The sequence below is a fragment of the Miscanthus floridulus genome, chromosome 8 (assembly GCF_019320115.1).
Source record: "Miscanthus floridulus cultivar M001 chromosome 8, ASM1932011v1, whole genome shotgun sequence".
Lineage (NCBI taxonomy): Eukaryota > Viridiplantae > Streptophyta > Magnoliopsida > Poales > Poaceae > Miscanthus > Miscanthus floridulus.
In genome coordinates this window covers 22882584-22905541 of record NC_089587.1, presented here as the reverse complement: position 1 = coordinate 22905541, position 22958 = coordinate 22882584, and the positions used below count along the sequence as shown (strand labels likewise).

At 41.5% G+C, this 22958-nt stretch overlaps 1 pseudogene; it reads left to right on the top strand.

Moving 5' to 3' along the window:
• Positions 1–6614: 6614 nt before the first annotated feature.
• Positions 6615–22469, top strand: LOC136468694 (uncharacterized; annotated as a pseudogene).
• Positions 22470–22958: the final 489 nt, after the last annotated feature.

The following is a 22958-nucleotide window of genomic DNA, read 5'->3' as shown; positions in this document are numbered from 1 at the left end:
TCTTGCGTTGTTCCTTATTACTATCCCATCTTGATCTTGCTTGTTCTGAAAGACCCACTTGATTCCAATCACATTATGATCCTTAGGCCTCTCAACTAACTCCCATACTTGGTTTCTTCTGAAGTTGTTTAGCTCTTCATGCATGGCATTGACCCAATCAACATCCTTCAAAGCTTCATCTATCTTTTTTGGTTCAATGGATGACACAAATAAGAAATGCTCACAAAATAAATCCAATCTTGATCTAGTTTGCACACCTCTTGAAATATTACCAATGATAGTGTCCAATGGATGATCTCTTGCAACATTAGTTGGTTGAAGCACTTGTATTTGATTTCTTGCATTTGATTGATCACTTGGTTGAGATAATGAACTAGCCACTTGTTGATCTTGCACTTTGTCATGACTAGTACTTGCTTGAACTTGATCTTGAGAACCACTAGCTTGCACATTTGAGTTAGAGAGCACTTGATTCTTGTCATCTTCAACATCAATCACCTCTCTAGGCCTTATATCACCAATGTCCATGTTCTTCATTGCATTGATCAATTGAGTGTCTCTTACATCATCTAGATTCTCATCTTCCTCTTGGGAACCATTTGTCTCATCAAATTACACAACATGAACCTCCTCAAAAGTACCACTAGCTAAATTCCAAACTCTATATGCCTTGCTAGTAGTAGAATAACCAAGCAAGAAACCTTCATCACATTTCTTTTCAAACTTGCTCAATCTAGTGTCTTTCTTCAATATGTAGCATTTACAACAAAAAACCCGAATGTATGCTACGTTGGGCTTTTTTTCATTCAATAGTTCATAAGGTGTCTTCTCCATCATGGGGTGACAATAGAGTCGGTTGCTATAATAGCAAGCCGTGTTGATTGCTTTGGCCCAAAATGAGTGACTCATATTGTACTCATTCAACATTGATCTTGCTATGTCAATCAAAATTCTATTCTTTCTTTCAACTAGGTCATTTGATTGTGGAGTGTACTTGGCCAAGAATTGATGTCTAATTCCAAATTCATCACACAACTCATCAATTCTTGTATTCTTGAACTCACTACCATTGTCACTTCTAACTTTCTTGATAGTTGTTTTAAACTCATTGTGAATGCCCTTGACAAATGATTTGAATATTGTAAACATATCACTCTTATCAACAAGAAAGAACACCCATGTGTATCTAGTGAAATCATCCACAATCATAAATTCATATTTGTTTCCACCAATGCTAGTGTATGTGGTTGGTCTAAATAAGTCCATGTGCATCAACTCAAATACCTTAGATGTGCTCATCATGATCTTCTTAGGATATGTGTTACCAACTTGCTTTTCGGCTTGACATGCACTACATAGCTTATCCTTTTCAAATATGATATCTTTCAAGCCTCTAACTAAATCATGCTTGATCAACTTGTTTAATTATTTCATTCCAACATGACCAAGACTTCTATGCCATAACCAACCCATGCTAGACTTAGTGACCATACATGTTGTCAATTGAGTTTCTCTAGCATTAAAATCAACCAAGTATAGATTCTTATATTTAAATCCTTTGAATATCAAGTTGGAGCCATCTACACTTATGATCTCTACACCATCCACACCAAATATGCACTTGAAACCAAGATTACACAATTGAGCTACCGACAATAGATTGAAGTCCAAGCTCTCTACTAGTAGCACATTGAAATGCTCAAGTCATTAGATATTGCAATCTTACCAAGCTCTTTGACCTTACATTTGCCATTGTCACCAAATATGATACTATCAATCCCATTGCTCTTATTTTTATTGATTAAATTGAACATTCTTGGATCACCGGTCATGTGTTGTGTACACCCACTATTAAGCACCCAATGTCTTCCTTCGGCTTTATAATTAACCTACAAAAGAAGATCAATTCCTTTTAGGTACTCAAACTTGTTTGGGTCCTTGAAGGTTTGTTACTAAGGTCTTTGGTACCCAAATGGCCTTCTTCTTTGGGCCCACAATTGGTGTACCAATAAACTTAGCCTTCACACCATTGGTACCCTTAAAAAGCATGTAACAAGAATCAAATTTAATTGAGGATATATTAGGTAGCTTGTTCTTGTTAATCTTACAACATTGCACTACATGCCCAACTTGCTTGCATCTATTGCAAAATCGACCATTGCCCTTCAGAAAGCTAACTTTGGGAGTGACAAAGGCCGTCTTGCCTTTCTTAGGGGTATAGCCTAATCCATCTTTGTTGAAAGAAAACCTTTGGATATCCAAGCACTTTAGCAAATGGGCATCTCCACCATAGGCATTGTCTAAGGCACAAGTGAGCTCATTTACCTTCTTCTTGAGGGTCTCATTTTCCACCATTAGTGAGGCATCATAAGTGAGACCATCACTCAAGGGTGAAGTAGAAGTAGTAGTGCTACAAGAAGTGTTAGTGGGAGCAACTACAATGGGCTTATAAAAAGATTCATCAATAAGATCACAAGTTAGTCCCACATCACAAGACATGATCACTTGCTCCTTCTTGGTCTCCTCCTTCTTGACTTGCTCAATGAGAGAGGAGTGAACTTTTTCAAGCTTAGAATGAGCTTTGCCAAGCTTCTCATGGGCTTCCATTAGCCTCTCATGAGTGGCATTGAGCTCATCAAGAGATTGCTTAAGAAATTTAACTTTCTTGATCAATTCTTTGCACTCCTTTCTCTTCATCTCAAAGCAAGTGTGCACTTGCTCACACATGTCCATGAGCTCCTCCTTGGAGTACTCTTCATCATCATCATCACTCCTACAAGCATCACTTTCACATGCATCATCATCACTCACATCATATTTTACCTTGGTAGGCTTTGCCATGAGGCATGTCGATGGAGTGTCGAAGATGGAGGGCTTGTTGTTGATGGCGATGCTTGCTAGTGCTTTCTTGATTGATTTCTTGCCATTATCACTAGAGTCATCACTATCCAATGAGCCATCACTATCCCAAGTGACCACATAGCCTCCACCTTTCTTCTTCTTTTGGAAGGTCATCTTCTTCCCCTTCTTTTCCTTCTTCTCCTTCTTGTTCTTCTTATTCTTATCCTCATCATTGTCACTATTATAGGGACAATCCGCTACAACGTGATCGGGGCTCTTGCAATTATAGCATCTTCTCACATATTCTTTGCTTTTGGTGTGATCACTTCTCTTTCTTGCACCATATCCCTTCTTCTTCATGAATTTGCCCATCTTGCGCACAAATAGAGCCATGACTTCATCATCAATATCACTAAGATCCTCATCATCACTTGATTCTTTCTTGGACTTGCCCTTGTTCTTAGATGATGAGCTAGCCTTGAATGATATACTCTTCTTCTTCTTATCTTCGTCTTCCTTCTTGTCATCCTTGTCAACCCTCTCCCTTTCCACACGGTATGTCTCTTGTGTCATGACATCACCTAGTACTTGGTTAGGGGTATTCTCCTTCAATCCTCCTCTTATGATAAGAAATCTCAACATCTCAAATCTTGGAGGTAGGCACATTAAGAACCGATGAGAGACATCATCATCCTTGATCTTCTCTTCCAAAGCCTTCAAGTCATTGACAATTACTTGCAACCGATGGAACATCTTCGGAATGCTCTCATCATCCTTCATCTTGAAGCTTATCAACTTATCCTTGAGGATATACAACTTGGCACTCTTCACCACCGGTGTGCACTCATATGTTTCCTCCAATCTCCTCCACACCTCATTAGCTCTTTCACAATCCTTGATTTGCTCAAACACCTTAGAATCAATGGCATTGTTTATGGTGTTGAAAGCCATTGCATTGCAATGTTTGTTGGTCTTGTCTTGGTTGGTGGGATTGTCGGGATCATCATTGATTGAACCAAGATACATCCTCATCTTTCTCTTCCAATAATCATAGCATGTGCCATCAAAGAACGGTGGTTTGCCCCCACATGGTTGAACACAACTTGAGCCATAATTTAACACCGAGGTTGTTAAGCCTTTAATCAAACGGTGACCATGGCTTCAATACTACTTGAAAGGTCCTAATATGGCTAGAGGGGGTGAATAGCCTATTTAAAAATCTATAAACCAACTAGAGCAATTTGATTAGTATGACAAAAGACGAAAAGCAAACTTGCTCTAGCTCTATAGGAGTTGTAAGCCACCTATCCAACAATTCTAGTTGTTATGATCACTAGACACACAATTTGCTATGTTACTACTCACTAAGAGCTCTCACACTTGCTACACTAAAGAGCTCCACTAGATGAACTTAAAACAACAAAGCAAGCTCTCAATTCTAATTACACTAAAGAGCTTGCCATAACTAGTTTGCAAGAATATAAATGAGTGAGTAGGGTGATTATACCGCCATGTAGAGGAGTGAATCAATCATAAGATGAATATTAAATCAATCACCGGGAAAATACCAAAGGGCAAGAGACAACCAATTTTCTCCCGAGGTTCACGTGCTTGCCAACACGCTACGTCCCCATTGTGTCGACCAACACTTGATGGTTCAACGGCTAAGAGGTGTTGCACAAACCTCGTCCACACAATTGGACACCACAAGAACCTACCCACAAGTGAGGTAACTCAATGACACAAGCAATCCACTAGAGTTACCTTTCGACGCTCCATCAGGGAAGGTACAAATCCCCTCACAATCACCAAAGATGGCCACGAACAATCACCAACTTGTGCCAATCCTCCTCCGCTGCACCAAGCCATCTAGGTGGTGGCAACCACCAAGAGCAACAAGCGAATCCCATAGTGAAACACGAACACCAAGTGCCTCTAGATGCAAACACTCAAGCAATGCACTTAGATTCTCTCCCAATCTCACAAAGATGATGAATCAATGATGGAGATGAGTGGGAGGGCTTTGGCTAAGCTCACAAGGTTGCTATGTCAATGCAAATGGCTAAAAAAGTGAGCTTGAGCTAGCCATGGGGCTTAAATAGAAGCCCCCATAAAATAGAGCCGTTGGCTCAATTATTGGGTAGACTACGCATCGACCGGACGCGCTGCTCGAGTGCAACAAACACACCGTTCGTGAATACCGGACACATCCGGTAGGTTGACCGGATGCGTCCTATCACTCCGAAATCACCACGTGTCTAGTTCAAACCAAAGTAACCATTGCTGCCCACACTTACATACGACCGGACGCTCAGACCGGACGCTGAAATAGAAATAACCGGACGCTGAGCCGTAGTGTCCGGTCGAGTCCAGTGAGTACCCAAGGCCGATCGGACGTGTCTGTTAGAAACTGATCGGACATTGAGCCTCAGTGTCCAGTCGAGTCCAGTAAGCACCCATGGTCGACCGAACACGTCCGGTCACTCTAGATCGAACGCTGCCAGCGTCCGATCAACTGTTTCACCGAACAACAAATTAGCTGATTCACACCAGACGCGTCCGATGTGGCAACCGAATGCGTCCGGTCGCTGAGTTCATTGTTAATGCAGGACGTGTTCGGTCACCATACCGGATGCGTCCGATCACTCTGTGACCTACGTGACTAACTCCTTTTCAACTCTATCTTCTTCACCCTTGCTCAAATTTGCCAACCACCAAGTGTATCACCATGTGCACATGTGTTAACATATTTTCACAAATGTTTTCAAGGGTGTTAGCACTCCACTAGATCCTAAATGCATATGCAATGAGTTAGAGCATCTAGCAGCATTTTGATAACCGCATTTCAATATGAGTTTCACCCCTCTTAATAGTACGGCTATCGATCCTAAATGTGATCACACTCACTAAGTGTCTCAATCACTAAAACAAAATGGCTCCTACTATTTATACCTTTGCCTTGAGCCTTTTATTTTCCTCTTTCTTCTTTTCCAAGTTCAAGCATTTGATCATCACCATGCCATCACCATCACCATGATCTTCACCATTGCTTCATTACTTGGAGTAGTGCTACCTATCTCATAATTATTTTGATAAACTAGGTTAGCACTTAAGGTTTCATCAATTAACCAAAACCAAACTAGAGCCTTCAGCCGGAGACGACCCGAGCGAGGCTGGCCATGTGCGCGCGGCGAGGTGAACGGCGGACCACAAAGGCACGGCCACGTCAGCGGCGAGGAGGTGGCACTAGAGCTACGACTAACGTGCGTACGACGAAGAGGGAGCCAAGGCAAGCTAGTGGTGCAAAGGAATTGCCGCGGGTTAAGTGGTGGAGATTGGCCACGGCGCGGGCGGTGACAGGCCTTAACAGCACAGCGACGGGCAAAGCTCCAAAATTAGAGCTCAACGTGACGTGAGTCAAGGCGGGGTGGGGTCGGTGGGAGAGGGGACGTGAAGGCGGAGACGCGAGCACGAGGAATTAATGAGAGGTGCTCGCTCTCTGGCTTCACCGTGACGCGACACGACGACAGCGGAAAGCAAAGAGAGAAGAGGGAAAGAGAGAAATAGAGCGCGACGGTTGGGCTCGGCTCGTCCACACCTTGGCGGGGCACGAACGACGAGCACGGGAGGCCCACGCGCCGACGCTAGCCGACGGCGTGCGCGCGTCCGACCGGCGTGGCCCGCGTGGCCGCAGTGTCATAAATAACATAGCGACGGCGGTGTGCACGACCACGTGCGGACGACACCCAACTGAGCCAGGGAGGGGCAGCGCAATGCAGCGTGTGTACTGGAGCGACACGACGGCAGTGTCGCGACGCGAGGCAGCAGTTGCGGGCGCGACGGCAGCGCAGCGCGGGACGGGGCAGGCGGCAGCAGCAGCAGTGGCTCTGCGCGATGAGGCCAGCGGCAGCCGAGCCATGGCCAAGCCAGAGGCGGCCACGGCTGGCTGTGCGCAGCAACGAGCCCACGCGCACGCGCGACCAACGCGGCGACGCCGAGTGCCCGGGCGCGGTGATTGCGGCCACGCGGCCAACCAGCCCGAGACAGTGATGCGCATGAATTTTAAAGCATTCATCACGACCAAACGGTTGCTCCTAAACCTAAACCGTCTTCACCATGGACAAGGTGGCACATGAGACTACTAAATCGAGCTATAACACTACACCACTCCTTAACTCAATCTCTCACAATAAATTGTCAAACATAACAGTGTCTAACTGTCGACAGACTTGAAAATTTCTAAGTTTTTTAGCTGAATTTATTTCCATTTGCGATTTCTAAGCTAGTAAAAATATTAGCTAGTAATATCATTTTTCGACCGCAAGTATTTCACTGTCATCTACAAAGTTTATACTTCAAACTTTATTTAAGTATCACATACATGTTCTATAGCATTTTTGCTTAATAAAAAATAATTTTAAACCCTAAGTGATATAACATGACTATAGAATCAACTTTCGCTCCGCATTTTAATTGATCGTTTCGAGTTATAGAAATTGATCTACACACTTTATTATATGTATTAAGACATAAACATAATACTCATGACATATTTTAGTAAATAATTTATGGTGTAACACCAAGGGTGTTACACAGAACACTTGAGATCTCTTGGAACAAAATAGTTTTTGGTGATATGTATAGAGTAGAGACAAGGGAAAACATCTTACGGGTAACATAATGCTAATTAAAAATTCAAACGTGTATATGTTAAACATCCATAGTAAGAAGGCAACTTTATTTTCCTATCAGTCTTCTGTTTGTTTCCTGCTTTCTTTTTTCTCTTGCGAGCGTGTGTGTGTGTATATATATATATATGTATATATCAGAGGCTGCATTTCAATCTACCCCAATCCATATAGCCAAACAAGCACTTAGCTGATATATACAATCCAGTTATTAGGATTAGAATAATGTATTATATATGTGTGGGTCAAACACTAATAGTGTGTTTGGTTTGCGGATTGAGTTAGTCCATCATCTACTGGGTCCTCATTTTTCTGTTTGTTTTGTGGAATAGAATATGTTGTCGCATTATTACCTCATTACTCATAAGCTAATAATTAGTATTAATAGCTCATGATGCACCACTCATAGGATTGGAGTGATTCCTTCGACCAAACACCCTGTAAGTATACCGCAACATGAATTAAATTATACACAAGTAATTTAAACATTTTAGGTCTTATTTGGATGTAGTTGGATTCGCTTCAATCCATATGTATTGAGTGGATTGGAGTGAACCTTAAACTAAATTTCATCCTAATATACCACAGCACATGTAGATTGAGGTGAATTCGGGTCAACCAAGGCCTTAATCTCTATATAGGATTCGGTAGAAAAATGGTAAATTCCTTCGTCCAGTATTATGTACATATAGCCAGGTCCACAACCGAATCAAATTGATTCATTGTGCTGGAGACTTTTACAGGAATGAAACATCTTTCTAGTGGCGTCCTTTGTGCGTGTGCCTTACGAGTTTACGCCATGGGGTCTACGGAATTGATTGACATCGATCGTACATGATGCTGCCTCGTGAGCCGTACGGCCGACACGTACGTCTAAGATCAGGTGATGATGAAGTGGGTGACGTCATGCTGACTGCCAGTGTTTTAACTTTTATTATCACTGTGCCCGGGTCGGAGTTAGGGGTGTTTGGTTGGAGCTTTAGCAACTACTAAACGGTTTAGTCATTTTTAGTAACTCTACAGTTACTAGAGAGGACTAAAGCTCTTTTAGTAGCTTTTAATCATAGCGTTTGGTTAAAAGTTAATAAAATAACTAAAAACTACTAAATTTAGTAGCTATTAGACGAACCAAACAAGTACTTATAAATTAACCAAACCAAAAGGTAAATAAACGTCTCACGTACGTACCTTTTGCAATACACCCATCCTCAGAAAGGAGTCTTAAACACAACTTTTTTTTTTTTGCATTGGCCGACTATTTATTGATTGACATACACACTTACACTAAGAATTTATAATAATTTATAAGAGCAAGCCTAATAATACCACTGACAGGTCGAGTGAGCCTGTTCGCTTGCTCGTAAATAATCGTAAATTTTCAGTCGGGAACAGTGTTTTTCTCTCACACCAAACCAGCCAGCAGTAAATAATCCACGATCGTTTACGGCCTCCCGAACAGGCTGTTTACGGCCTTTTCGTAGTTCACCCACCATATATAATAGTTAGCTCTTCATATTAATTTAGGGGTCACTTATCTCTCTCACAAAGTTTCTCGGTTTTTGTATATAAGCCGTCTGTAAATTTACAACTCGCTTCTCTTTTCTCTCCTCCTATCTCTCTTTTACCTCAACGTTCAGCCAGCTTACAACCTGCTATTATACTTGCTCTAAGTATGTTGGACCAGTCTCAATGAGAGTTTTATGGGAGTTTCATGCGCATTAAATAACCTGACGTGGCATAGTTTAAATGAGGAGAGAGATAAAAATATTTTCATGGTATAAAATGAGATTTATGAGGATAAAACTTGTTTGTACTGTTTCTAATACCAGATAGTCTTAAAAAGGAGCCATAAAACTCCTAATGAGACTGACCTAATTAGAAACATTTCTTAAGTGATATATATTGTACCCAGGTGCCGTCCAATCACTAGCTCCAATTGACTGAAATTTGCAAGCGTGTACTACTTTTTTTTTGTTATTTCAGTGGTATATATTGATGGATACTATTTGATTTACCTTTCAGCCTGTTCGTTTGGCTATGGCTTGTCGTAAACGATCGTAAATTTTTAGCCGGAACAGTATTTTTTTCTCACACAAACCAGCCAGCAGTACTTCTTCATGAACCAGCAACGATACGAACTACCCAACCAAACAGGTTGTTTATCCTTCCTAAATTAGAGTATTGCAAAAATTATTTTTATCATATTTCTGCCCATTCTTATAATATTTCTATGGTTTAGTCCATGCTTTCATTTTTTAAGTAATGGAAATAGAGTTTTAGTCTTTTGCATCCTCTTCCTTATGCCTCATCTGGCTGCATTTATATTCGTCTCGACCACATGTGAGCTAGATTAAAATAAAAAATTCACTAATTTTCATCATAACATAATTTACCTCAAAACACATATATTGGGGTGATTACGAGTACAGCCAAACAAGCCATCGCATATATTTTTAGTTTATAGTAACGTAGACAAAAGAGACGAGAATATGAAATGCAACGTCTTACGTATGTACAGTATCAACCACGCTTATCTATATCTTAGCGAAAACCTCTAAATTAAAGGCATTAGAGCATCTCTAAAAGGTTAGCTAAAAGAATTAGCTAAATTTATTAATTTATTTACTTTGTAAAATAGATCTCAAAAACTAACCTACTCCGATAGACTCTCTAAAATTTTAAGTCTTGAACAGAAACTTCTGGACATCAGCCTGTTCGGCAGCTCGTATTTAGCTTATAAACTTAGGCTTATCAACTAATAAATAGTATTTTTCTTTTATACCAAATCAGTCCGTAGTACTTTCGACCATGGTTTATAAGTCAATTCCGCGGAAACAAACATGCTGCGTACAGGCTTCTCAGCGCCGTGTACGACTTCTTCTACTAGTCTAGGCTAGGACTTTCTCCACCGCCGAGCGTTCCGTAGTCCTCTAGTCCGGGTCCCTGGCCTTCCGTGTTTTGTTGTTGCCAGGCAAAGACTGCCATCGAAGCCATTATTGTTCCCAGCTGCAGCCGGGTGCTACAGCCAACTCTCCCCGTTCTAAATTATAAGTTATTTTAATTTTTTTATTTATCTATTTTATTATGTATTTAGACATATTATTATATTCAGATACATAGCAAAATTGATGTATTAAAAAATTAAAATAACTTATAATTTAGAATGGAAAGAGTAGAACCTGGTAGAGGATGTGCAAAAATCGGTGACCGAAAGCAAGTGCAAAAATATATTACTCTGTCCCAAAATAGAAGTCATAATCACTTTCTGAGTAGTCAATATTTTTAACTTTGACCAATTATATATAAAAGAATATTAATATTTATAATACATAATTAATATTATTAGATATATCGTTGCATATACTTTTATAATAAAATTATTTGGAGATATAAATGTTGCACGTATTTTTTATAAACCTAGTCAAAATTAAAAAATTGACATGCACGTATCTCATAACGACTTCCTTTCTGGAACGGAGGGAGTATCAAACTATCAGAGTATGTGCGGAGGGTCATGGATGCATAGAAATAGGACTTCGCATGCAGAAAGGGGTCACCGGGTGTGCCAAGATGCCCGATGGCGAGCGAGACTATGAAGCCAAAAGTAGCTAGCGAAGTTCTAGGGTTGGAGATCTAGTAAATTTGGAGAGGCACTTCGCTAATATGTTGGAGCTGTTTTTAATCCAATAATAGCCATATTTAGCTTTATAGGACGCTTTGGCTCTTCTCTTGGAGTTACTCTTATATCTTCATAGTTATAATTTTTTATTATATCCGTCATTTCATGTGGCGATATGTTAATATCATCATATTAATTGGCGATGTAAGTATAGATATTATACAATTTTTGTTGGAACTAGACAAATGGTGTTGCACGGGTTACGAGTTTTTAGACTTAACCTCACTATCGAATACAGACGCGTGAGCTTCAAGAACTCCGTATCGTACACGGACACGTGGAGCTGGTCTTCGTCTGGAAACCGGATAGGACGCGAACACGTGAGCTTAGGACAGGTGACATGTAGACATGAAAATCAAATTTTCAAATATTATCAATAAACAATTAGCTGTAGCAAATGATTATCAATAAACAATTAACTGTAGCAATATTTATTCTTAAAAAAAATATTTGCACGCGTGGGAGAGTTCGTGTCTGATCGGGACTCTGTTTCCATTCGTATTGAACGTAGGACTTCGTATCCGTTCCTAGGGAACACACGCGACAGTATGGAACAGTGGCCAAATAGTATACCTATTTGGTAGTCTTTGTGATGGGATTCTATTTTTGGTATCATCGGTTTAGATGATTATTTAGAGATTTTTAAATGTAGAGAAGAGATTATTTTTGCAAAATGATTTGGAAAACATATGGGTCTTTTTTTTTTAATATTGTAGTATTAAGAAACTATAGTTTTAGAACTATTGACGTGTAAACCGTGGTTTAGATAAAGAGATCTAAAGTGGAGTTTTTAAAATTTCAAGAAGACTATAGTTTTAGCAATACCATTGTATTCAAAACCATAAAGTTTGTTGTACCTAAACACTTCTTGGCACTCTAAAACAAAAGTATTTCATAAAATCATTGTATTTCTAAAACTCCAAAATACTTTATATCCGAAGAGAGCCATAAAGATTTTTTTGAAAAAAACAAGAGAGACAGGGTAAGGGTCTGTTTAGAACGTAGGAATTTCACAGGAATCACACAAAATTTTACATGAATCAAGTTTTATTTAAGGAGAAACACAAGGAAAAATTTCCGCGTTCAAAAAGGCCCTAAACCCGACACGTACCTGGCACCTGGCCCGGCCCGTACGTGCACGTGCTCTCGTGCCGTTGTGCGGCTCACGACGACAGATCGGATCGGAGGTGGTGTGTGCGTGGCTGCGTGCCCAGGCCGCAGTCAGGGCCGTCATCCATCCACGGGCAACGGCCCACAAGCACGCACGCCGCACGGGTTGTACGTGGGGATTCGGGCCGTGACGTGCCTGGCCGGACCACACGTCCGTCGTCCATTTCGGGTACGAACGAATGCTGCTAAAGTGCTAATCCCATCTTGCCACGACCGAAACCAGATTGAAACCCCAAACTACCCTTCAAAAAAGAGAAAGAGAAAGAAAAAAAAAGAAGGCTCGCATCAGCCCCTTCCTCCGATCCTCGCCATTCCCACACGCACTCCCAGATCTCCCCCCTCCCTCCTCCACGCCCCTCTCGGCTCGCCGCGATGGCCCGACGAGGCCCTGGGAACAGCCGCCCGGACGCGGCCCGTCTCCGTCTCCGGCTCCAGCGACGCCGCCGGCCCCCGCACCCCGCTCCCCCGCGGCGCTGCTCCGCCCGCGGCGGGAGGCGTTCGAGCACGGGCTTCCTGCCCATCCCAAAGCTCACTCTCTCCCGGAGGGCACGCTGGCCGCAGACCCTCGCCCCAGCTCAAGGAGAAGCTCGCCGCCCTCGGCCCCCCGACGGGCGGTGCCCGCCGCCGGCGCTGGCGGAGGCGCTGCAGATCCCGCAGGAGCAGGGGCGACTCGCCCTCGGCACGCTCGCGGCGGTGCCTCCCCGCCGAGGACCGCGCGCCTCGGGGACGGCGCCCGTGGATGGTGCGGCCGCGGGACATCCGCGACGTGCTGCTCTTCCTCTACATCCAGGTCTTACAAGCGCCTCGTCCCGCGGAGCGCGCACAAGGACTCGCCCGCCGTGGCCGACGTCTGGCCCTCCACCATCCGCGTTCGATGGGTACCTCTCCGCGCTCTCCCCGATCCAGGTCAGGGTTAACACGTCCCATTCGTTGATCGCTTTTCAAAACGATTGTGATGCGAGTGCTAGTAGTCGATGCAGAGCATAATGTGTTTCACGTTCATTTGTGAATTAGACGCGACATCTCAGTGGGACGGTGGCACCGTACCCCTGTACCCGGCAACAACCAAACCTTGAATACCGTTCATTGACCTGCTGAAATTGTGCTATACTAGAGGCCTGCCTGTTAGGCATTCTCGATGGCACACACCCATGGCACACCTCACCATAGGAACCTAGCACTGTCAAAATGCTGTTTTTGACATCCCTGATGAGTGATGACAGACCCATCAAAGAGACTATTGCCACCCTGTTATCATGTGATGCTGCTCTAGAAAACATCCAGCCACAGATCGAGGCAGGTGACTGCTAAAACTGGAATTCCATAGACTCAGCTCTCGAGCCCTTGGAGACTTAATGTTCAGCAAGAGATATCGTGACTGCAGACTATAGTCCATGTCTATGATGGCTATACCAGTAGACCTAGTATAGCAATTATATGGTCGCTTGGCCTCAATAAGGTGCCATATATCTGCAAATTACTTAGCATGCATACATGCTGTAAGTAGATTAGACGTTCAGATTTTGGCTGAAATTCACTTCGATAGCCACTGCTTGATAATTGTATCATATTCCATGTCCTTGTAACAGTGTAATTTCCTAACTAGCAAATCTAGGCTCTCTGTTTCATATATGATTTAAACTTCATCATAGGGTTTAAATAGCTGCAAGTAAATTCCCTGTGAAACATACAGTGTCACCCGGACTACACTGCACAGATCATCTCATCGCTCTGAAGTGTGTCTGGTTCTCCGTTTTGAATGGTGAATATAAAGAACTGATATTTTCTTAAATCCATGTGCCCACAATGATTTAAATTTGTATACTAAATGTAAATAGTACCCAATGTGCACTAACTCCTATAGGTTCCTTGCCTGCAGAGTGTTCGCTCGTCTTTGTATATAGAGAGCTATTCACAATTAATACTTTGGGTTCCAGTTTCACACTGTGTTTTTGAAGCAGCAAGTTTGATTCAAAATGACAGCTATAGCTATTCGGGACCCAAACCATATCCACAACATAAATAGTTAAATCAACCTTTTTTTCATTCGAAGGCATGGCAATACAATTTATCTTTTGTGGGTCATTTTAGTAGAGCTCCTCTTGCTTCTAATCCTCTGTGGGAAGTGAGAGAGTTATTCTCTCAGAGAAGTGTTTTTGTGACTCAAATTCTATAAGATAAACTCTACCGAGGAAGTGATTCTATCTGGGAAGTGAATCAGGAGAAACTTATTTTTTCAGCTTCAGTCCTTGTTTCATTTCAGAGAATCATTTCATACAATCTTCTGTATAATATCATATAACCTAGGAGCTGCACTGGGAGCTCTGCCAAACAAGCTTTCCTTTACTTCTTTGTTATTGACTGTAGCCCTAGTCAGTTTTAGCTGCGCTGCCATCTTCCATTTCAAGTGGTTAGATTGTCTATAATTTTGAAATCACCTCTAACCTGCCTTTAATTATTCCAATTTATATTGTTTTGCAGCTTGTTCGCAGTAACAGCCGTCGTTTTATGCCTTCTCAAGCTGATGAAGAAATTCGTCAGTTGTCCTATCTGCAAAAGCATATGGCGAATATTCTTACTCTCTTGGCAGATTCTGTTGAGGGTGAGGGTGATGATTCACTGGTATGCCACCATTTCTGCTGAGCAATATGCTCAGGCATGTTTTGTTTTCTGATTTTCCTGCTTAAGCTGAGATGATGAACAGCTGGTTAAACAATAGCCTTAAACATCAGAGTAGACAGTAATAGAAATGGGTGATTCCTGTAAAATGGCATGTAAAGTTCTGTTTTCACCTTTTTCAAGATGTAGGCCTTCACTAGTATAATATGAGATATGGTGCGAGTTTTCATGAAAGAGATCAACAACAGGTAAACATGTCTAGATGTCTACAACTAATCTTAGAATCAAAATTAAAAGAGTGAGGAATGGATCTTTTATGCAGACGGTGATATATATGGTCCAAATGACGTTTCTTCCTTTTGTCTGTTTATTTTAGGATAGGGAAATGCTACAGGACACTAAAAGTGAAGTCGCTTTGCCAGCGGTACACCGAAAAAGTCCATTTGCTGGTGGACACTCTGGTTTGTGACAATTTTGCTGAAAGACACTGGGTCCACTAAAATATTCATTTTCAGCTCGAGAGGAGAGAGAACTGCGGTGAAACAATGTTTTTACCCCTGTCCCTTCCTCCTCCCTCCCTTTCTATTATTTCTCTTTCCTCCCCTTTCTCTCTCCTGTAGGACCAAGGCGATCATGGCACGGGGCCTTGGCAGGCGTGTGGCATGGCTGTGCAGCGGGGCTCGAGCATGTGGCGCGGCTGCGCGTAGGGCTCAGCCGCGGCTGCGACTGCGAGAGATGCGAGGCAGTGGGGGTACTGCGCAGGACAACCATGGAGGTGTGCATAGCGCCGGCGAGGAATGCAGCGCTCTGCGGCCGACGAGGGAGAGGCCACTAGTGGATTGAGCGTGTGTGTCCTGGATTGGGGGTGCAGTTGTGTGCACTGAATCGATGAACGGTGGCTATTGCTGTCCGAATTTAGCACGACTTTGGCTGACGAGCTTGGGATGGCGCTGTGCTGATTCGGTTGCCACCCTGCCCAATGGCTGTTGCTTGCTTAGCCTGAGAGCTGCCTGGTTGAGCCTCACATCCTTGCAAACCTGGTGTGCGCCTCCGCAAGCCGCACCGCCACCCACATCCCCTTTGCCACCGTACTGCGGTCATGTCACGCCGGCCATGCCGTCTTTGCCCATGGCTGGCTTGCTGCAGGCCACCACCGGCCAAATTGCAGCCACCCACAGGTGCGCTAGCCGCTAGGGGATGGAATAGCCCTTCGGGTCGCACATCGCCGCCGCCGAGGCCCCTGCCGATGGACTGTGCTCACACTGCAAGGGGAGAGAAATGGGAGGAAAGAGAAAGAATTGAAAGGGAGGAAGAAGGGCCAGGGGTAAAAGTGTCATTTCACCATAGTTCTCTCTCCTTCCGAGCCAGAAATGAATTTTAATGTACCCAGTGTCTTCTAGTAAGTTTGTCACGAACCAGAGTGTCTTCACTTTGTGTCCTGTAGCCCCTTTAGGATATTGTTTTGAAAGTAATTGTTTTTTTTTTGTTTTGACATACAAACTTTAATTGGACCTTGAAGAAAATGTGGGCTGGGATTTTTTTAAGAAATGGACACATGAAAGATTATATTGATGTCTGTACTGTGCCTTACTCTTCAATGTGGGGCAAAGCTTCATGTGACAAGACCGTTGTGTTGCAGAATGCTGACTCTAAAGAGTTGTTGACTGTTATTTGCATTGACTTTTGTGCAGGTATTGACAATGGAGACTTTTGAGCACCTTGGATTTCTAGTTCAATTCTCAGAAGGAACTTCCTTGAGCCAGGCTGCTACATTTTTTGCAAACTCAGATCCAGACATGCCTGCTGTGCCTGTCCCTGCTGCTCAGGTTCTTGATTGGATGTCACAGAACATAGCTTCTTCACTGGAATATTCTGCTGAGAGGTCCGCAGCAAAGGAAAGCAATCTGCAAACCATGTCTGATCTTGATGTGACCATGGCTGAGGCCAACACAAGTCACCCACGGAACAGCACACCAAGTGCCAATCCTGCATACTACAGAAACGTAACGTTTGTGGAGGGCTTTTCCAAAACCTCCGTTGTCAAGCATGCATCTGATATCAAAGGGAATTCAATAAAGGTACATTGATAGTTTGTTGCGAATAGCTAACTTCTGGATAATGGTCATTGATAGTTTTTAATCTTTCTCCTTTAGCAAAACTTTGGAGTGTTATCCCCATCAAATATGCAAAGTTGGATTTCAAAATTCATAAATATAAACTATGGTTTCGTAAGTTTTGGAGTGATTGCATTTGTCTCTCCATTTTTCTTTAACTGTCACTGTGGGCATTGGTATGGTCCCTCTACACACCTTTTGACTATTACTTTTTTAATTATACATTCACAAAACTGAGAAATGAAAGTTATATGTAAGTAGTTTTGATGCTATCATTTATTAATTTCTGTATGACCAATCTTAATCTAAGTATTTCTATGTATCTATAATTCTATATGCTCAAAGCTACAAAAGTTGACCACCGTCATTCTATTGTATCTATATATATGGTCATAACATGTTGTGTTTAGCTGGTTATTGAAATGGCACTTCAAACACCATCAAGCGTAAATTTTTCACTGGGTTTATACCAATCTCTGCCAGGTACTAGCTCTTAGATTAGAAGACGAAACACTACATTGTAGCTTTTGGGTAGAGAGATGATAATTCTGACTATCACGATGTGGGCCAGTGTCCAGAGGACGTTTAAACCGAAAAAGAAATATATGGGTCAATAGTTTGATCTGGAAAAAGAACTAAAGTGTAACCTCAGTGGAGGCTACTCAGTGTTAGGATTGATAGTCGGTATATGCAGCTGCTTGTTGCTGCTGCTGCTGCACTACACTTTGAGAGAGATGGAGGCTGATTTTGGGCTGCTATGAGCTGTAGCTTGCTGGTGCCTTTATATCTTATTTTTAGCTGAGAGTACAGAAAACAGCCCTAGTAGCTTTCCTAGAAATTACCTAGTGACTTTCCTAGAAATTAAGAGGAAGACTAGAGTGGACTAACATACTTACAGGCCTTGACTTGACTCACTAACAAAATACTAACAAAAAAAAAGGTCAGATCCCAGTGCCGGAGGCTCCCACAGTGAGTGGGGTCTCGGGAAGGGATAAACCTAAGACAAACCTTTCCCCCGCAAAAATCTACGGAGAGGCTGCTTCGAACCCACAACCTGGTGACTCAGTGAGACAGCTCTCACCACTGCACCAGGCCTGCCCTTCTAACAAAATACTAACAGCAGCAAGGATTATGCTAACAGCAGGGATTATACTAAGTTACTAACACTCAGAACCCTGCATCTAGCAACTTTGGTTTGCATAAAGGCATGTGCTCCCTGCGTTCATATATGAAAGAGTATTTTGATTTGAAAATTCACACTCCGTGACTTTTGACCAGCAATTTGTCTACTCATACGCATCTTTAGAGTATAGATAGATGTTCTATCAATAGTTCGAAATACCTTTCAAGATGATGTTAATTTTGTAGAAAATGACAATATACTGTAAGATAAATTAATGGTCAAGATATACTTTTGGAGACTCTTGTACCAAAATATACCTTATGATTGTTGGGCAGAGGAAGTGTTTTATATTTTATATAGTTTCACAATTCACATTGCTTTAATCTACTGCGATTATATTGCTTCTTGACTTGAACAATGAGCCCATCTATAACTTAAATTGCAAACTCCTTTTGTAGGTTTTGAACTGCCATGATTCTGTTATCTACATATTAGCACCGCTGAAGTATGCTACTGTGTACGGCTGTTCTGATGCTACAGTTGTTCTTGGTGCTGTTGGTAAGGTATGCATATAATTCTATTTCTGTTGATTGAATTTTCTTTCTGGTTACTCTGTTTTATTTTTATCTATATTTTGTTTAAGAATGATTCCACTTGCTTCCTTGATAAGTCTGAAATGGATCTGCCACCTGCCTATTTTGGGCTACAGTGGCTTTGTTCACATGTATGATTCATTGCTTTGTACTTTTATAAGCTTTGCAGATAACCTGCCATTGCCGTGGATATTTGTTGTGGTTTGTAAAATCTTAATTGATGTCCAGTACTCCAGTTGCAACAAAGGTTGTGACTGTTTAGGAGTTACAAAATTTAGCTCTCAAGGAATGGGACTGCAGCAAGCTAGCAATCAGATTCTAGTTTATGGTTGCAGTCTTGCAGAAATAGGCTGTAGATGATGTAGGTAGCTGATAGGTCAGCTGTGTGGGGAGATATTCTGGGTTGTGTCCTAGACGTGTTCTGAGCACCAATGTGCACAAGGTGTTTTTTCTTGTAAAGAATTAAGCTTTTCATGGACCATGGCTTGTGGCCCTTTTGTCAGAGTACATGCCTTGCTATAAGAATTGAAGACCTGTATCAACGAGAGACACTGGTGAAATTGAATCCTGAACCCATCTCTACTGTTCGTCCTCCTATAGCTCTCTGATCCCCCACTCCCTCCTATTTCATTACCTTCCCAGTCTATCCCAGTAGTTAATTGCATTGGTAAAACTTTAGCAAGTCATAGTAAGTTAGTAACATATTTTTTATTTATTGCGAAATGTTTTACAAGTCTATGAATTTTTATGCTGTCAGGTAGTAAAAGTGGAGCATTGTGAAAGAGTGCATATCATTGCAGCTGCAAAACGGATTTGTATTGCCAACTGCCGTGAGTGCATATTCTACTTAGGAGTAAATCACCAACCTCTTGTGTTGGGGGATAACCATAAATTACAAGTAAGTTTCTGTTGTTCCTTTGCCTTCTTCTCTTTTGAATGGCGGTGGTAGGGGTGATGGTTTAAATAGTTGATTTCCCATCTCTTAAATGGATGGCTTAAATACAAGGTCTAAAGCCAATAATTATACATAGTGTTTGCTACTCAGGGTACATAGAAATATCAAATAAGTATGAAGGACAATATTGAACTCAGTGATGTGATTTACACTATACATTAGTATTTAATAATTAATATTTTCTCATGGTAAATTTCCTTATCTGTATCAACAGGTTGCTCCATTCAATACATGCTACCCACAGCTGCAGGATCATATGATGCAAGTGGGTGTCGATCCCAGTGTCAACAAATGGGACCAACCTTTGGTGTTGGGAGTTGTTGATCCACATGATTCATTATCCCATCCTGCTGGGGTTTCAGATGTTAAAGCTGAATCAGCAACATGTCTGGATCCTGATCTATTCACCAATTTTTTGGTATGTTAAAGCTTTAGGCTTTAGCTCTGTAAAACGACACAAGCACAGATCCAATCAGTCTTCTACCTTAAAGTTTCTTTTTCTCTGTTCTTGATGTGCTATGAAAACATTGTTTCTTGCCTTGTTCATCTTTTCTGTTGCAAGTGAGTATTGAGTCCATTCTGTAAATATGCCAGCTGCATGCAGTAATTGCAATGTGGCAACTTGAATCACCTGCATGCTAGAATACTTGAGTCAGTTCTTGATTTATCTATCACATTTTTCTCCACTGATGCTTCCAACTGGAAGATGCATTTTAAGTGATGCGTTGTTTTTTTCTTGAACAACACATGAGAGCTGTGTCATTTCACCAAGAAAGAAAAAAATTGTACAAACTGTACAGGAAAACGGTAAGGCAAAGAAAGCCCCCTCCCAAATACATCCCACACACTACTAGGAGACTAAACTCTATAGCTAATAGAACTGCTATTTTTAATAAAAAAAATAAGTGATGCTGAACCTGTCATTTGATGCATTCTTTTATTAGCTAATATAACTGCTGTTTTTTAATAAAAATATTAACTTCTCTTCTGCAGATTCCTAGTTGGTTTGGGGATGAAAGGCAAGAGCCTACAAACTGCAATCCTTTCCCACTGCCTGAAATTTATGGGGCATTCCAAAGCAAAAAGGTATATTAAGTGACTAAAGTCAATAGAGCTAAGCATAATACATCCCTTAAGCATAGGTTCTAATGGCTTCTCAGAAATGTTTTTCTGTTTCAAAACTAATATTAATTGATATGAAGCTGCCTTATTCATTTCATAATGCATGAATGTAAAATACCTTGGGGTATACTTGTGGATTCTGTCAGCTCTCTATTTACAATGGCATGGGCAACCTCACTTTCTTCATTTAGTGTAATATATTCTGTTTGATGGCTACATGTGTGCTACGCCCTCCATTCCAGAACGTAGGTCATTTTAGGTTTGTCCTAAGTCAAACTTAGTTAACTTTGACCAAGTTTATAGGAAAAATATACTAAAATCTACAATGCCTAATAAATGCACTATCAAGATATATTCCATGGTGGATTTATTGAAACTAATTTGGTGTTGTAGACGTTGGTGCATTTTTCTGTTGACTTGGTAAAGTACTTAGAATGGAGGTAATAATAAACATCAATGTAAGTTCTGATAATTTTTACGAATTTACATGGCAAAGAAATGGAAAACATGAGGAAACCGGGGAAGAAAATTCTCTGTCCACCATACCTACCTACTGTCTACTGTTTTCATCATTAGTGCTATGCCAATTCTGAGTGTCCTATACTCCAATCCTAATCCAAGAAGGTGAATGAGGTCTGAAATTATTGTTTCTATATTTCTCAGTAAAGTAGTATAAAGTTTTGCAGACATAGTGCAAATTTTGATATATTCAACATTGTTTGGCACAGTCAGTTCACTTCTATATTTTACCATGCTGTATTTCTAAAGGTCACATGTTCCTAAGTATGTTATATTCATTATCAGCATTCTGCTCTGGAAGATATCCAAAAGATGATTCGGGAGCTGCAGCTTGACTGAGAATCGGAAAAGGGAATTGGCAACTGCCCTTCATGCTCAGTTCAAGGATTGGTTATACGGTAACATACTAACACCTCATCGTTACGGTCGATCTTGATCAACGTTTCATTAGAAACTGACTCTGGGTTTACATAAAGAAACCTTTGGTGTTGCACAGTTTATGTCAATCATGGTTAACAGATATGCAGTGATATGATAATTACTTGTCAGATTTCTATAGTTCTTTACCCTTGGGAAGTATACCTTCTTATTTTGTAAACCTAGCTTAATCACCGAAATTACACAGTATGCGATACCATAAAAATACCTTTTTCCTTTTATTCTCTTTATAAACTAATACCTGGGACCGTTCATCCACTTGTGTTTGGAATTGGCAGTGCTCCTGCCACATTTTTTAGCACAATGGTTCTAAATGATATTTGCTGAAAATGATACTAGTTAGTTTCATGTGGGTCTTCTCTTGAAAACTCGATTTATTTTGTGTGGGTAACTGGAAATTCTTTGTTGTCATGTCCTCAGCTTCGGGCAATATCCGCCAGCTCTACTGTCTACAAGGTGATTAACGGTGCAATTTGCAAGACTGATTCTGCCGACTCCTACTCCAAAAACATTCGACAATTGTCGAAGCTGACCTTCCTTCCATGGAGAGGACTCCCACCCTGCTCACCCACTCAGCCTGTAGTATTTACACAAGCATGTAAAAAAAAGTGAAGATGTACTATTACCTATTTTTTTACAGATTCATTTGCGTATTTCCCCAAGTCTCCCCGTTGCTGCGAGTTGGGTATTAATTAGGATGTAATCTTGTTTTGATTTCCCCCCTTTGTCTACTCATTTTTGGCCCTTGATAATGTCCACGAGTATGTAATAGGGACTTATCGATCAAACGTTGTTAAATAAACATTTCTTTCCGTTTTTGCTAAATGGATCATCATGCCAACCCTCTATGGATCATACATGTTTCTTTGCAACTTCCTTCGTTGGTCAAAGTTCTGCCACTCTCAGGGTTTATTTGTTCGAGTTTCTGTGAAGGGATAAATCGTCAGAATTCTGAGGATTTATTAGCTGGTCTGTCACATGCCATGCCGGAGATGGTGTATTCTGCATGCAATGCAATTGTTGTGTGGTGATGTACGAGCGCATGCATCCATTGTGTTCCGTATGGGCTGCTGCCTCCTGCAGCTTCCTTCCCGCTG